The sequence below is a fragment of the Haliotis rufescens genome, unplaced genomic scaffold, assembly GCF_023055435.1.
Source record: "Haliotis rufescens isolate VD_foot unplaced genomic scaffold, xgHalRufe1.0.p SCAF_15, whole genome shotgun sequence".
NCBI lineage: Eukaryota > Metazoa > Mollusca > Gastropoda > Lepetellida > Haliotidae > Haliotis > Haliotis rufescens.
Genome location: NW_025963835.1, coordinates 10,888,854 through 10,904,268, shown reverse-complemented (window position 1 = coordinate 10,904,268; position 15,415 = coordinate 10,888,854). Strand labels below are relative to the sequence as shown.

The window sequence follows — 15,415 nt, the reverse complement described above, 5'->3', positions numbered from 1 at the left end:
AGAGAGAAATAAAACACATAGGTAAACTTCCTCAAGTATGGAATGAACGTTATGGCAAGACATGATAATCCCTCACAAAAATAATGCGATGAAAACAGAAAAAAACCCAGATTATGAACTCATAAGAAGAGAATCGAACCTGTATTAAAGATGTAACGATGCAAAAATGGCTTGTAAGAATGTTTATCTCCCTTGGAGGACTAAACGTGAACTCCTTACGCTAGGTCATAGGACTCGCTAGCACTGTTGACAATTGAAAAAGCTTTGTTTAGAGTTACAATTACAGTTCAGAGAGCGGAAATGGGTCGAGTCAGTATACGTCCCTTTCCCAGACCAGGCCTCAGAGCTACGTTTATCGAGAGGTATGCCTGTTATACTCGCGCGTGTAGTTCAACTATACTGTATTTAAGCTTCCGCACGACAATACGAAATGCGCGGCTATCTATAGACAAATCCCAGTCAAATTATAACAATTCCATACATTTTTGTCTGAATAAATATTATGAACGCAGTATTCTTTTATATATAATATGTATATATACTTACTCGATCAAGCTCACTCAATTTTAACACATTTAAAGCCATTATTTTTTTTATCTGTACTGTTAGTGAGGTGACGATTGAGATCATCTGTGGTTTGATTCAGTCTCTTTAGACATCGTGGTAATGTATCACACTACACTAAACTAATAAATACATGCATGTTTGTAAAATCCGTTTGTCTAGGTACTAGAACGGACATATACATACATATTCATTATACACATTCTCGCAATCTCACAAATATAGCTGACAAACGATAGCCGAACTTTCTTTTCAGAACACAGGCCACTTTAATTTACTCTGATCCCTTATTTTTTGCTATCAAGTCATCAGAGAGGTAAACAGATATGTTTAAACTGGTTAGCTCACTTTTTTTATACAATATTTTCTTTTGACAATCGGATTTAAATAATTTCTATCAAAGGGGAATCTCGACTTAACATAAGCTTTACCACTATATCCTATATCGTCGAATTCACAGATAAAAAATATGGAAAAATACATGCTTTGGCATATTCGAATCCAGTGCCATTTATGCTGACTCACTTTAATCTAGTCAACGTTCTTCAGAATGTATTCTTTGTAGCCACCCTACACATAGGTTATGAAATAGAGCTTTGCGTATTTTCGTTATTTTATAAACAACTACAGACAACTACAGACTCTTCATATTGCCTTGTATATAGCGTGTGCGTAAATCATCGCCGCTACCCCTACAACCAGTTTAATACAATTATTTTTTGTATACTCAAGCCACTGACTGGTCACTCTACACATTACTATTATATAAAAGAAACATCCTTGTGTATTTTCCCCATCAATTAAACGAGAGGCGTACGTTGGTCTGGGAAAGTGACAACTACAGAGTCTTCATATTGCCTTTTTTAGATATGTAAAAATCCTCATGGCTACCCCTACAATGGGTATAATACAGTGCTTTTTTATTCGGTCCACTGAAACGGCACTCTTACACATTATTATGAAAAAAGAGCATTGCGTATGTTTCATATTATTTTATACGGGGCGCGAACATTGGTCTGGGAAAGGAACAACTGCACACTGTTCCTATTGCCTTGCATTGGCTGTGGGAAAATCATCGCCACAATACCCCCATAACTAGTATTATACAATTATTATTTGTACGGGGGACGGGCATTGGTCTGGGAAACTGGGACAACTTGTTGCACGAATGGCCTTGTATATACATAACAGGATTCTCTACTCCAGTATAACAATATCTACTCTACTGTATAAACATTGCTTCCGACTTGTATATACTTGTCAACCAGGCTCTGTATATCACTTTGATAACGGCTTTAGAACCTACACCGAAAAGTCGCTCTTAATTGTAATAAATAAGTTGTTCATCCATAAATTCTTATCCTTACTTAACATGTGATTCTCAATAAACCCTCAGTAAAGTCAAGGTACCCCGTACAGCATCCTGAGCGAAGAACCGAACACAGTGATCAAATAATTATATTGGTCTGGGAAAGGGACAACTACAGACTGTTCATGTTGCCTGGTGTGGGAACAATAACCCCACTACCCCACAACTATTATAATACAAATATGTTTTTTTATATTTACGCCACTGACATGTCACACTGCACATTATCATATAAAGGAAACATCCTTGTGTAGCGTGTGTGTAAATAATCGTCGCTACCTCCACAACTGTTGTAATGTATATATATATATATATATATATTTATATGTATGACCCCTACTGGTCACTCTACACATTATTAGTTGAAAGAAACATCCCTGTGTGTTTTACATTATCCATTTAGCGGGAGACGAACAGTGGTCGCGGAAAGGGACAAGTACAGACTTTTCATATTGCTTGTGTATAGAGTGTATGTAAATAATCGTCGCTACCTCCACAACTGTTGTAATATATTTATTATTCGCACTATGTATGACCCCTACTGGCCACACTACACAGTATTAGATAAAAGAAACATCCGAGTGTGTTTTCCATTATCCATTTAGCGGGAGACGAACAGTGGTCGCGGAAAGGGACAGCTGCAGACTTTTCCTATCACTTGTACATAGCGTGTGTGTAAATAATCGTCGCTGCCTCCACAACTGTTGTTATATATCTATTATCTTTACTATGTATGACTCCTACTGGCCACACTACACATTATTAGATAAAAGAAACATCCCTGTGTGTTTTCAATTATCCATTTAACGGGAGACGAACAGTGGTCGCGGAAAGGGACAGCTACAGACTTTTCATATTGCTTGTGTATAGAGTGTGTGTGTAAATAATCGTCGCTGCCTCCACAGCTGTTGTAATATATCTATTATCTTTACTATGTATGACTCCTACTGGCCACACTTCCCATTATTAGATAAAAGAAACATCCCTGTGTGTTTTCCATTATCCATTTAGCGGGAGACGAATAGTGGTCGCGGAAAGGGACAGCTACAGACTTTTCATATTGCTTGTGTATAGAGTGTGTGTGTAAATAATCGTCGCTGCCTCCACAGCTGTTGTAATATATCTATTATCTTTACTATGTATGACTCCTACTGGCCACACTTCCCATTATTATATAAAAGAAACATCCCTGTGTGTTTTCCATTATCCATTTAGCGGGAGACGAATAGTGGTCGCGGAAAGGGACAGCTACAGACTTTTCATATTGCTTGTTTATAGAGTGTGTGTGTAAATAATCGTCGCTGCCTCCACAACTGTTGTAATATATCTATTATTTTTACTATGTATGACTCCTACTGGCCACACTACACATTATGAGATAAAAAAAACCCATCCCTTTGTGTTTTCCAATATCAATTAAACAGGAGACGAACACTGGTCGCGGAAAGGGACAAGTACAGACTTTTCATATTGCTTGTGTATAGAGTGTATGTAAATAATCGTTGCTACCTGCACAACTGTTGTAATATATTTATTATTCGCACTATGTATGACCCCTACTGGCCACACTACACAGTATTAGATAAAAGAAACATCCCTGTGTGTTTTCCATTATCCATTTAGCGGGAGACGAACAGTGGTCGCGGAAAGGGACAGCTACAGACTTTTCATATTGCTTGTGTATAGAGTGTATGTAAATAATCGTAGCTGCCTCCACAGCTGTTGTAATATATCTATTATCTTTACTATGTATGACCCCTACTGGCCACACTACACAGTATTAGATAAAAGAAACATCCCTGTGTGTTTTCCATTATCCATTTAGCGGGAGACGAACAGTGGTCGCGGAAAGGGACAGCTGCAGACTTTTCCTATCATGCACTTGTACATAGCGGGTGTGTAAATAATCGTCGCTGCCTCCACAACTGTTGTAATATATCTATTATCTTTACTTTTCATCACTCCTACTGGCCACTCTACACATTATTAGATAAAAGAAACATTTCAGTGTGTTTTCCATTATCCATTTAGCGGGAGACGAACAGAGGTCGCGGAAAGGGCAGCTACAGACTTTTCCTATTGCTTGTATATAGCGTGTGGGTAAATAATCGTCGCTGCCTCCACAACTGTTGTAATATATTTATTATTTGTACTACGTATGACTCCTACTGGCCACACTTTCCATTATTAGATAAAAGAAACATCCCTGTGTGTTTTCCATTATCAATTTAGCGGGAGACGAACAGTGGTCGCGGAAAGGGACAGCTACAGACTTTTCATATTGCTTGTGTATAGAGTGTGTGTGTAAATAATCGTCGCTGCCTCCACAGCTGTTGTAATATATCTATTATCTTTACTATGTATGACTCCTACTGGCCACACTTCCCATTATTAGATAAAAGAAACATCCCTGTGTGTTTTCCATTATCCATTTAACGGGAGACGAACAGTGGTCGCGGAAAGGGACAGCTACAGACTTTTCATATTGCTTGTTTATAGAGTGTGTGTGTAAATAATCGTCGCTGCCTCCACAGCTGTTGTAATATATCTATTATCTTTACTATGTATGATTCCTACTGGCCACACTTCCCATTATTATATAAAAGAAACATCCCTGTGTGTTTTCCATTATCCATTTAGCGGGAGACGAATAGTGGTCGCGGAAAGGGACAGCTACAGACTTTTCATATTGCTTGTGTATAGAGTGTGTGTGTAAATAATCGTCGCTGCCTCAACAACTGTTGTAATATATCTATTATTTTTACTATGTATGACCCCTACTGGCCACACTTCCCATTATTATATAAAAGAAACATCCCTGTGTGTTTTCCATTATCCATTTAGCGGGAGACGAACAGTGGTCGCGGAAAGGGACAGCTACAGACTTTTCATATTGCTTGTGTATAGAGTGTATGTAAATAATCGTCGCTGCCTCCACAGCTGTTGTAATATATCTATTATCTTTACTATGTATGACCCCTACTGGCCACACTACACAGTATTAGATAAAAGAAACATCCCTGTGTGTTTTCCAATATCAATTAAACAGGAGACGAACACTGGTCGCGGAAAGGGACAACTACAGACTTTTCATATTGCTTGGATATAGCGCGTGGGTAAATGATGGTCACTACCCCCACAGCTGTTGTAATATATAGAATATTTTTGCTATGCATGACCCCTACTGGTCACTTTACACATTGTTATATCAAAGAAACATCCATGTGTGTTTTCACTTATCAATTAAACAGGAGACGAATAGTGGTCGCGGAAAGGGACAACTACAGACTTTTTATATTGCTCGCTTATAGCATGTGGGTAAATAGTGGTCACTACCTCCACAACTGTTGAAACATAATGATATGACTCCTACTGGCCACACTACACATTATTAGATAAAAAAACCCATCCCTGTGTGTTTTCCAATATCAATTAAACAGGAGACGAACACTGGTCGCGGAAAGGGACAAGTACAGACTTTGCTTATTGCTTGGCTATAGCGTGTCAGTAAATAGTGGTCACTACCTCCACAACTGTTGAAACATATTGATATGACTCCTACTGGACCGTCTACACATTATTATATAAAAGAAACATCCCTGTGTGTTTTCCAATATCAATTAAACAGGAGACGAACACTGGTCGCGGAAAGGGACAAGTACAGACTTTTCATATTGCTTGTGTATAGAGTGTATGTAAATAATCGTCGCTACCTCCACAACTGTTGTAATATATTTATTATTCGCACTATGTATGACCCCTACTGGCCACACTACAAATTATTAGATAAAAGAAACACCCCTGTGTGTTTTCCATTATCCATTTAGCGGGAGACGAACAGTGGTCGCGGAAAGGGAAAGCTACAGACTTTTCATATTGCTTGTATATAGCGTGTGGGTAAATAATCGTCGGTACCTCCACAACTGTTGCAATATATTTATTATTCGCACTATGTATGACCCCTACTGGCCACACTACACATTATTAGATAAAAGAAACACCCCTGTGTGTTTTCCATTATCCATTTAGCGGGAGACAAACAGTGGTCGCGGAAAGGGACAGCTACAGACTTTTCATATTGCTTGTGTATAGAGTGTGTGTGTAAATAATCGTCGCTGCCTCCACAGCTGTTGTAATATATTTATTATTCGCACTATGTATGACCCCTACTGGCCACACTACACAGTATTAGATAAAAGAAACATCCCTGTGTGTTTTCCATTATCCATTTAGCGGGAGACGAACAGTGGTCGCGGAAAGGGACAGCTGCAGACTTTTCCTATCACTTGTACATAGCGTGTGTGTAAATAATCGTCGCTGCTTCCACAACTGTTGTAATATATCTATTATCTTTACTTTCCATCACTCCTACTGGCCACACTACACATTATTAGATAAAAGAAACATTTCAGTGTGTTTTCCATTATCCATTTAGCGGGAGACGAACAGTGGTCGCGGAAAGGGACAGCTACAGACTTTTCCTATTGCTTGTATATAGCGTGTGGGTAAATAATCGTCGCTGCCTCCACAACTGTTGTAATATATCTATTATTTTTACTATGTATGACTCCTATTGGCCACACTACACATTATTAGATAAAAAAACAACATCCTTTTGTGTTTTCCAATATCAATTAAACAGGAGACGAACACTGGTCGCGGAAAGGGACAAGTACAGACTTTTCATATTGCTTGTGTATAGAGTGTATGTAAATAATCGTCGCTACCTGCACAACTGTTGTAATATATTTATTATTCGCACTATGTATGACCCCTACTGGCCACACTACACAGTATTAGATAAAAGAAACATCCCTGTGTGTTTTCCATTATCCATTTAGCGGGAGACGAACAGTGGTCGCGGAAAGGGACAGCTGCAGACTTTTCCTATCACTTGTACATAGCGTGTGTGTAAATAATCGTCGCTGCCTCCACAACTGTTGTAATATATCTATTATCTTTACTATGTATGACTCCTACTGGCCACACTACACATTATTAGATAAAAGAAACATTTCAGTGTGTTTTCCATTATCCATTTAGCGGGAGACGAACAGTGGTCGCGGAAAGGGACAGCTACAGACTTTTCCTATTGCTTGTATATAGCGTGTGGGTAAATAATCGTCGCTGCCTCCACAACTGTTGTAATATATTTATTATTCGCACTATGTATGACCCCTACTGGCCACACTACACATTATTAGATAAAAGAAACATCCCTGTGTGTTTTCAATTATCCATTTAACGGGAGACGAACAGTGGTCGCGGAAAGGGACAGCTACAGACTTTTCATATTGCTTGTGTATAGAGTGTGTGTGTAAATAATCGTCGCTGCCTCCACAGCTGTTGTAATATATCTATTATCTTTACTATGTATGACTCCTACTGGCCACACTTCCCATTATTAGATAAAAGAAACATCCCTGTGTGTTTTCAATTATCCATTTAACGGGAGACGAAAGTGGTCGCGGAATGGGACAGGTACAGACTTTTCATATTGCTTGTTTATAGAGTGTGTGTGTGTAAATAATCGTCGCTGCCTCCACAGCTGTTGTAATATATCTATTATCTTTACTATGTGTGATTCCTACTGGCCACACTTCCCATTATTAGATAAAAGAAACATCCCTGTGTGTTTTCCATTATCCATTTAGCGGGAGACGAATAGTGGTCGCGGAAAGGGACAGCTACAGACTTTTCATATTGCTTGTGTATAGAGTGTGTGTGTGTAAATAATCGTCGCTGCCTCAACAACTGTTGTAATATATCTATTATTTTTACTATGTATGACTCCTACTGGCCACACTACACATTATTAGATAAAAAAAAACATCCCTGTGTGTTTTCCAATATCAATTAAACAGGAGACGAACACTGGTCGCGGAAAGGGACAAGTACAGACTTTTCATATTGCTTGTGTATAGAGTGTATGTAAATAATCGTCGCTACCTGCACAACTGTTGCAATATATTTATTATTCGCACTATGTATGACCCCTACTGCCACACTACACAGTATTAGATAAAAGAAACATCCCTGTGTGTTTTCCATTATCCATTTAGCGGGAGACGAAAAGGGACAGCTGCAGACTTTTCCTATCACTTGTACATAGCGTGTGTGTAAATAATCGTCGCTGCCTCCACAACTGTTGTAATATATCTATTATCTTTACTTTTCATCAGTCCTACTGGCCACACTACACATTATTAGATAAAAGAAACATTTCAGTGTGTTTTCCATTATCCATTTAGCGGGAGACGAACAGTGGTCGCGGAAAGGGACAGCTACAGACTTTTCCTATTGCTTGTATATAGCGTGTGTGTAAATAATCGTCGGTACCTCCACAACTGTTGCAATATATTTATTATTCGCACTATGTATGACCCCTACTGGCCACACTACACATTATTAGATAAAAGAAACATCCCTGTGTGTTTTCCATTATCCATTTAGCGGGAGACGAAAAGGGACAGCTGCAGACTTTTCCTATCACTTGTACATAGCGTGTGTGTAAATAATCGTCGCTGCCTCCACAACTGTTGTAATATATCTATTATCTTTACTTTTCATCAGTCCTACTGGCCACACTACACATTATTAGATAAAAGAAACATTTCAGTGTGTTTTCCATTATCCATTTAGCGGGAGACGAACAGTGGTCGCGGAAAGGGACAGCTACAGACTTTTCCTATTGCTTGTATATAGCGTGTGGGTAAATAATCGTCGCTGCCTCCACAACTGTTGTAATATATTTATTATTCGCACTATGTATGACCCCTACTGGCCACACTACACATTATTAGATAAAAGAAACATCCCTGTGTGTTTTCAATTATCCATTTAACGGGAGACGAACAGTGGTCGCGGAAAGGGACAGCTACAGACTTTTCATATTGCTTGTGTATAGAGTGTGTGTGTAAATAATCGTCGCTGCCTCCACAGCTGTTGTAATATATCTATTATCTTTACTATGTATGACTCCTACTGGCCACACTTCCCATTATTAGATAAAAGAAACATCCCTGTGTGTTTTCAATTATCCATTTAACGGGAGACGAAAGTGGTCGCGGAATGGGACAGGTACAGACTTTTCATATTGCTTGTTTATAGAGTGTGTGTGTGTAAATAATCGTCGCTGCCTCCACAGCTGTTGTAATATATCTATTATCTTTACTATGTATGATTCCTACTGGCCACACTTCCCATTATTAGATAAAAGAAACATCCCTGTGTGTTTTCCATTATCCATTTAGCGGGAGACGAATAGTGGTCGCGGAAAGGGACAGCTACAGACTTTTCATATTGCTTGTGTATAGAGTGTGTGTGTGTAAATAATCGTCGCTGCCTCAACAACTGTTGTAATATATCTATTATTTTTACTATGTATGACTCCTACTGGCCACACTACACATTATTAGATAAAAAAAAACATCCCTGTGTGTTTTCCAATATCAATTAAACAGGAGACGAACACTGGTCGCGGAAAGGGACAAGTACAGACTTTTCATATTGCTTGTGTATAGAGTGTATGTAAATAATCGTCGCTACCTGCACAACTGTTGTAATATATTTATTATTCGCACTATGTATGACCCCTACTGCCACACTACACAGTATTAGATAAAAGAAACATCCCTGTGTGTTTTCCATTATCCATTTAGCGGGAGACGAAAAGGGACAGCTGCAGACTTTTCCTATCACTTGTACATAGCGTGTGTGTAAATAATCGTCGCTGCCTCCACAACTGTTGTAATATATCTATTATCTTTACTTTTCATCAGTCCTACTGGCCACACTACACATTATTAGATAAAAGAAACATTTCAGTGTGTTTTCCATTATCCATTTAGCGGGAGACGAACAGTGGTCGCGGAAAGGGACAGCTACAGACTTTTCCTATTGCTTGTATATAGCGTGTGTGTAAATAATCGTCGGTACCTCCACAACTGTTGCAATATATTTATTATTCGCACTATGTATGACCCCTACTGGCCACACTACACATTATTAGATAAAAGAAACATCCCTGTGTGTTTTCCATTATCCATTTAGCGGGAGACGAAAAGGGACAGCTGCAGACTTTTCCTATCACTTGTACATAGCGTGTGTGTAAATAATCGTCGCTGCCTCCACAACTGTTGTAATATATCTATTATCTTTACTTTTCATCAGTCCTACTGGCCACACTACACATTATTAGATAAAAGAAACATTTCAGTGTGTTTTCCATTATCCATTTAGCGGGAGACGAACAGTGGTCGCGGAAAGGGACAGCTACAGACTTTTCCTATTGCTTGTATATAGCGTGTGTGTAAATAATCGTCGGTACCTCCACAACTGTTGCAATATATTTATTATTCGCACTATGTATGACCCCTACTGGCCACACTACACATTATTAGATAAAAGAAACACCCCTGTGTGTTTTCCATTATCCATTTAGCGGGAGACGAACAGTGGTCGCGGAAAGGGACAGCTACAGACTTTTCATATTGCTTGTGTATAGAGTGTGTGTGTAAATAATCGTCGCTGCCTCCACAACAGTTGTAATATATTTATTATTCGCACTATGTATGACCCCTACTGGCCACACTACACATTATTAGATAAAAGAAACATCCCTGTGTGTTTTCCATTATCCATTTAGCGGGAGACGAACAGTGGTCGCGGAAAGGGACAAGTACAGACTTTTCATATTGCTTGTGTATAGAGTGTATGTAAATAATCGTCGCTACCTCCACAACTGTTGTAATATATTTATTATTCGCACTATGCATGACCCCTACTGGCCACACTACACAGTATTAGATAAAAGAAACATCCCTGTGTGTTTTCCATTATCCATTTAGCGGGAGACGAACAGTAGTCGCGGAAAGGGACAGCTGCAGACTTTTCCTATCACTTGTACATAGCGTGTGTGTAAATAATCGTCGCTGCCTCCACAACTGTTGTAATATATCTATTATCTACTTTTCATCAATCCTACTGGCCACAATTCCCATTATTAGATAAAAGAAACATCCCTGTGTGTTTTCAATTATCTATTTAACGGAAGACGAACAGTGGTCGCGGAAAGGGACAAGTACAGACTTTTCATAATGCACGCTTGTATGTAGCGTGTGTGTGTGTAAATAATCGTAGCTGGCTCCATAACTGTTGTAATATATCTACTATTTTTCTTTTCATCACTCCTACTGGCCACACTACACATTATTAGATAAAAGAAACATTTCTGTGTGTTTTCCATTATCCATTTAGCGCGAGACGAACAGTGGTCGCGGAAAGGGACAGCTGCAGACTTTTCCTATCACTTGTACATAGCGTGTGTGTAAATAATCGTCGCTGCCTCCACAACTGTTGTAATATATCTATTATTTTTACTATGTATGACTCCTACTGCCCACACTACACAGTATTAGATAAAAGAAACATCCCTGTGTGTTTTCAATTATCTATTTAACGGAAGACGAACAGTGGTCGCGGAAAGGGACAATTACAGACTTTTCATATTGCACGCTTGTATATAGCGTGTGTGTGTGTAAATAATCGTCGCTACCTCAACAACTGTTGTAATATATCTATTATTTTTACTATGTATGACCCCTACTGGCCACACTACACAGTACTTTATCAAAGAAACATCCCTGTGTGTTTTCAATTATCTATTTAACGGAAGACGAACAGTGGACGCAGAAAGGGACAAGTACAGACTTTTCATATTGCTTGTGTATAGAGTGTATGTAAATAATCGTCGCTACCTGCACAACTGTTGTAATATATTTATTATTCGCACTATGTATGACCCCTACTGCCACACTACACAGTATTAGATAAAAGAAACATCCCTGTGTGTTTTCCATTATCCATTTAGCGGGAGACGAAAAGGGACAGCTGCAGACTTTTCCTATCACTTGTACATAGCGTGTGTGTAAATAATCGTCGCTGCCTCCACAACTGTTGTAATATATCTATTATCTTTACTTTTCATCAGTCCTACTGGCCACACTACACATTATTAGATAAAAGAAACATTTCAGTGTGTTTTCCATTATCCATTTAGCGGGAGACGAACAGTGGTCGCGGAAAGGGACAGCTACAGACTTTTCCTATTGCTTGTATATAGCGTGTGTGTAAATAATCGTCGGTACCTCCACAACTGTTGCAATATATTTATTATTCGCACTATGTATGACCCCTACTGGCCACACTACACATTATTAGATAAAAGAAACACCCCTGTGTGTTTTCCATTATCCATTTAGCGGGAGACGAACAGTGGTCGCGGAAAGGGACAGCTACAGACTTTTCATATTGCTTGTGTATAGAGTGTGTGTGTAAATAATCGTCGCTGCCTCCACAACAGTTGTAATATATTTATTATTCGCACTATGTATGACCCCTACTGGCCACACTACACATTATTAGATAAAAGAAACATCCCTGTGTGTTTTCCATTATCCATTTAACGGGAGAGGAACAGTGGTCGCGGAAAGGGAAAGCTACAGACTTTTCATATTGCTTGTGTATAGAGTGTATGTAAATAATCGTCGCTACCTCCACAACTGTTGTAATATATTTATTATTCGCACTATGCATGACCCCTACTGGCCACACTACACAGTATTAGATAAAAGAAACATCCCTGTGTGTTTTCCATTATCCATTTAGCGGGAGACGAACAGTAGTCGCGGAAAGGGACAGCTGCAGACTTTTCCTATCACTTGTACATAGCGTGTGTGTAAATAATCGTCGCTGCCTCCACAACTGTTGTAATATATCTATTATCTTTACTTTTCATCAATCCTACTGGCCACAATTCCCATTATTAGATAAAAGAAACATCCCTGTGTGTTTTCAATTATCTATTTAACGGAAGACGAACAGTGGTCGCGGAAAGGGACAAGTACAGACTTTTCATAATGCACGCTTGTATGTAGCGTGTGTGTGTGTAAATAATCGTAGCTGGCTCCATAACTGTTGTAATATATCTATTATTTTTCTTTTCATCACTCCTACTGGCCACACTACACATTATTAGATAAAAGAAACATTTCTGTGTGTTTTCCATTATCCATTTAGCGCGAGACGAACAGTGGTCGCGGAAAGGGACAGCTGCAGACTTTTCCTATCACTTGTACATAGCGTGTGTGTAAATAATCGTCGCTGCCTCCACAACTGTTGTAATATATCTATTATTTTTACTATGTATGACTCCTACTGCCCACACTACACAGTATTAGATAAAAGAAACATCCCTGTGTGTTTTCAATTATCTATTTAACGGAAGACGAACAGTGGTCGCGGAAAGGGACAATTACAGACTTTTCATATTGCACGCTTGTATATAGCGTGTGTGTGTGTAAATAATCGTCGCTACCTCCACAACAGTTGTAATATATCTATTATTTTTACTATGTATGACCCCTACTGGCCACACTACACAGTACTTTATCAAAGAAACATCCCTGTGTGTTTTCAATTATCTATTTAACGGAAGACGAACAGTGGTCGCAGAAAGGGACAAGTAGAGGCTTTTCATATTGCACGCTTGTATATAGCGTGTGTGTGTGTAAATAATCGTCGCTGCCTCCACAGCAGTTGTAATATATCTATTATTTTTACTATGCATGACTCCTACTGATCACAATACACATTATCAGATAAAAGAAACATCCCTGTGCGTTTTCCATTATCCATTTAGCGGGAGACGAACACTGGTCGCGGAAAGGGACAGCTACAGACTTTTCATATTGCTTGTATATAGCGTGTGGGTAAATAATCGTCGCTACCTCCACAACTGTTGTAATATATTTATTATTTTTACTATGTATGACTCCTACTGGTCACACTTCACATTATCAGATAAAAGAAACATCCCTGTGTGTTTTACATTATCCATTTAGCGGGAGACGAACAGTGGTCGCGGAAAGGGACAGCTACAGACTTTTCATATTGCTTGTGTATAGCGTGTGGGTAAATAATCGTCGCTGGCTCCACAACTGTTGTAATATATTTATTATTCGCACTATTTATGACTCCTACTAGCCACACTACACAGTATTAGATAAAAGAAACATCCCTGTGTTAATTCCATTATCCATTTAACGGGAGAGGAACACTGGTCGCGGAAAGGGATAAGTACAGACTTTTCATATTGCTTGTTCATAGCGTGAGTGTAAATAATCGTCGCTACCTCCACAACTGTTGTAATATATCTATTATTTTTACTATGTATGACTTTTACTGGTCCTTCTACACATTATTACATAACAGAAACATCCCTGTGTGTTTTCCATTATCAATTAAACGGGGGACGAACACATGGGATACAAGTGTCAATACAATTTAATAAATTGATGATTTAATTACCGCACAAGACTGAAGCAATGACTGTTTGTTTATAATATCTGTGAGATAGGAAGATCCAGCGCTCAATGAATGTGACCCCCGAGTCACATCGTTAACTCCTAATTAAGAACTGTCGATTTAAATTTACATCATCATTATAATTACAGAAAACACCGGCGTTGCATTGGCCCTTGATGACAGGTCTTTCACCACGATGCCAGATGTCAGCGATACTATCAAAATTTCACAGGCAGCTATTTCTGAATGAAATAATCCAGAAAGGTGATGGTCTTTAACCAACCAGATTGCTACTTACTTTGCTTAAGCCCCGCCTTTTTCAGTGAGTGACTCTTTTCCAAATACAGCAACAACCAATAAAAGATGTTGAATAATGCCTTATATGGCTTAAGATAGAAAAGTCACCGTTGAAAATACAGGGCAAAACTTATAAAAATTATAAAAAGATAAATTATAATATAAACTGTAAATAAAGAATCGGATACCATACACTGAACAGTTGTAATATTTATTATGTGTTAAAATTATAATAGACAGTGCATAACTGTAATATAATAAGAATGGTATAATTTGTTTCCGACAAGTAAGTTTTAAGTAATAAAACATGTCATAAGTAAAGTTTTTCGTTAGGAACTAAGAAACGTCTTTGAAGTAATATATATTTTTTATTCTTATAGATATACCTACTGCGTCCGATAATGCACGGGTAATGCAAAATGGCAAGAATGAGGACATTAGACCCATAGATGGTTCCCTGTTTGTGATTGTGTCTTCACAAACATGGCTCTGCAAGTACGCGCATACATCTGTGAGGCAAAAGAAGGTAGTTGTCATGCCATTTGAGTATTGAATAGAATTGCATGCTTCTACTAAATTTACAATTGTCTACAGTTTATTATACTACAGAGAACAGAAGACCTTACTGAAAGAAATGTCGGTCCAGTAGGATTCATACATGGTAAAAATAATCATGATATTTCAACAGTTGTGGAGGTAGCGACGATTATTTACCCACACGCTACATACAAGCAATATGAAAAGTCTGTAGTTGTCTGTAGTTGTCCCTTTCCGCGACCAGTGTTCTTCTCCTGTTTAATTGATATTGGAAAATACAAA

At 38.5% G+C, this 15,415-nt stretch overlaps 1 long non-coding RNA gene across 1 annotated transcript; it reads left to right on the top strand.

Annotated features, from left to right (window-relative positions):
• Window positions 1-301: 301 nt before the first annotated feature.
• On the top strand, window positions 302-15,116 carry LOC125379981. The gene is made up of 3 exons (XR_007220975.1): window positions 302-362; window positions 14,449-14,563; window positions 14,977-15,116. It is a non-coding gene; the product is annotated as an uncharacterized LOC125379981 (long non-coding RNA).
• Window positions 15,117-15,415: the final 299 nt, after the last annotated feature.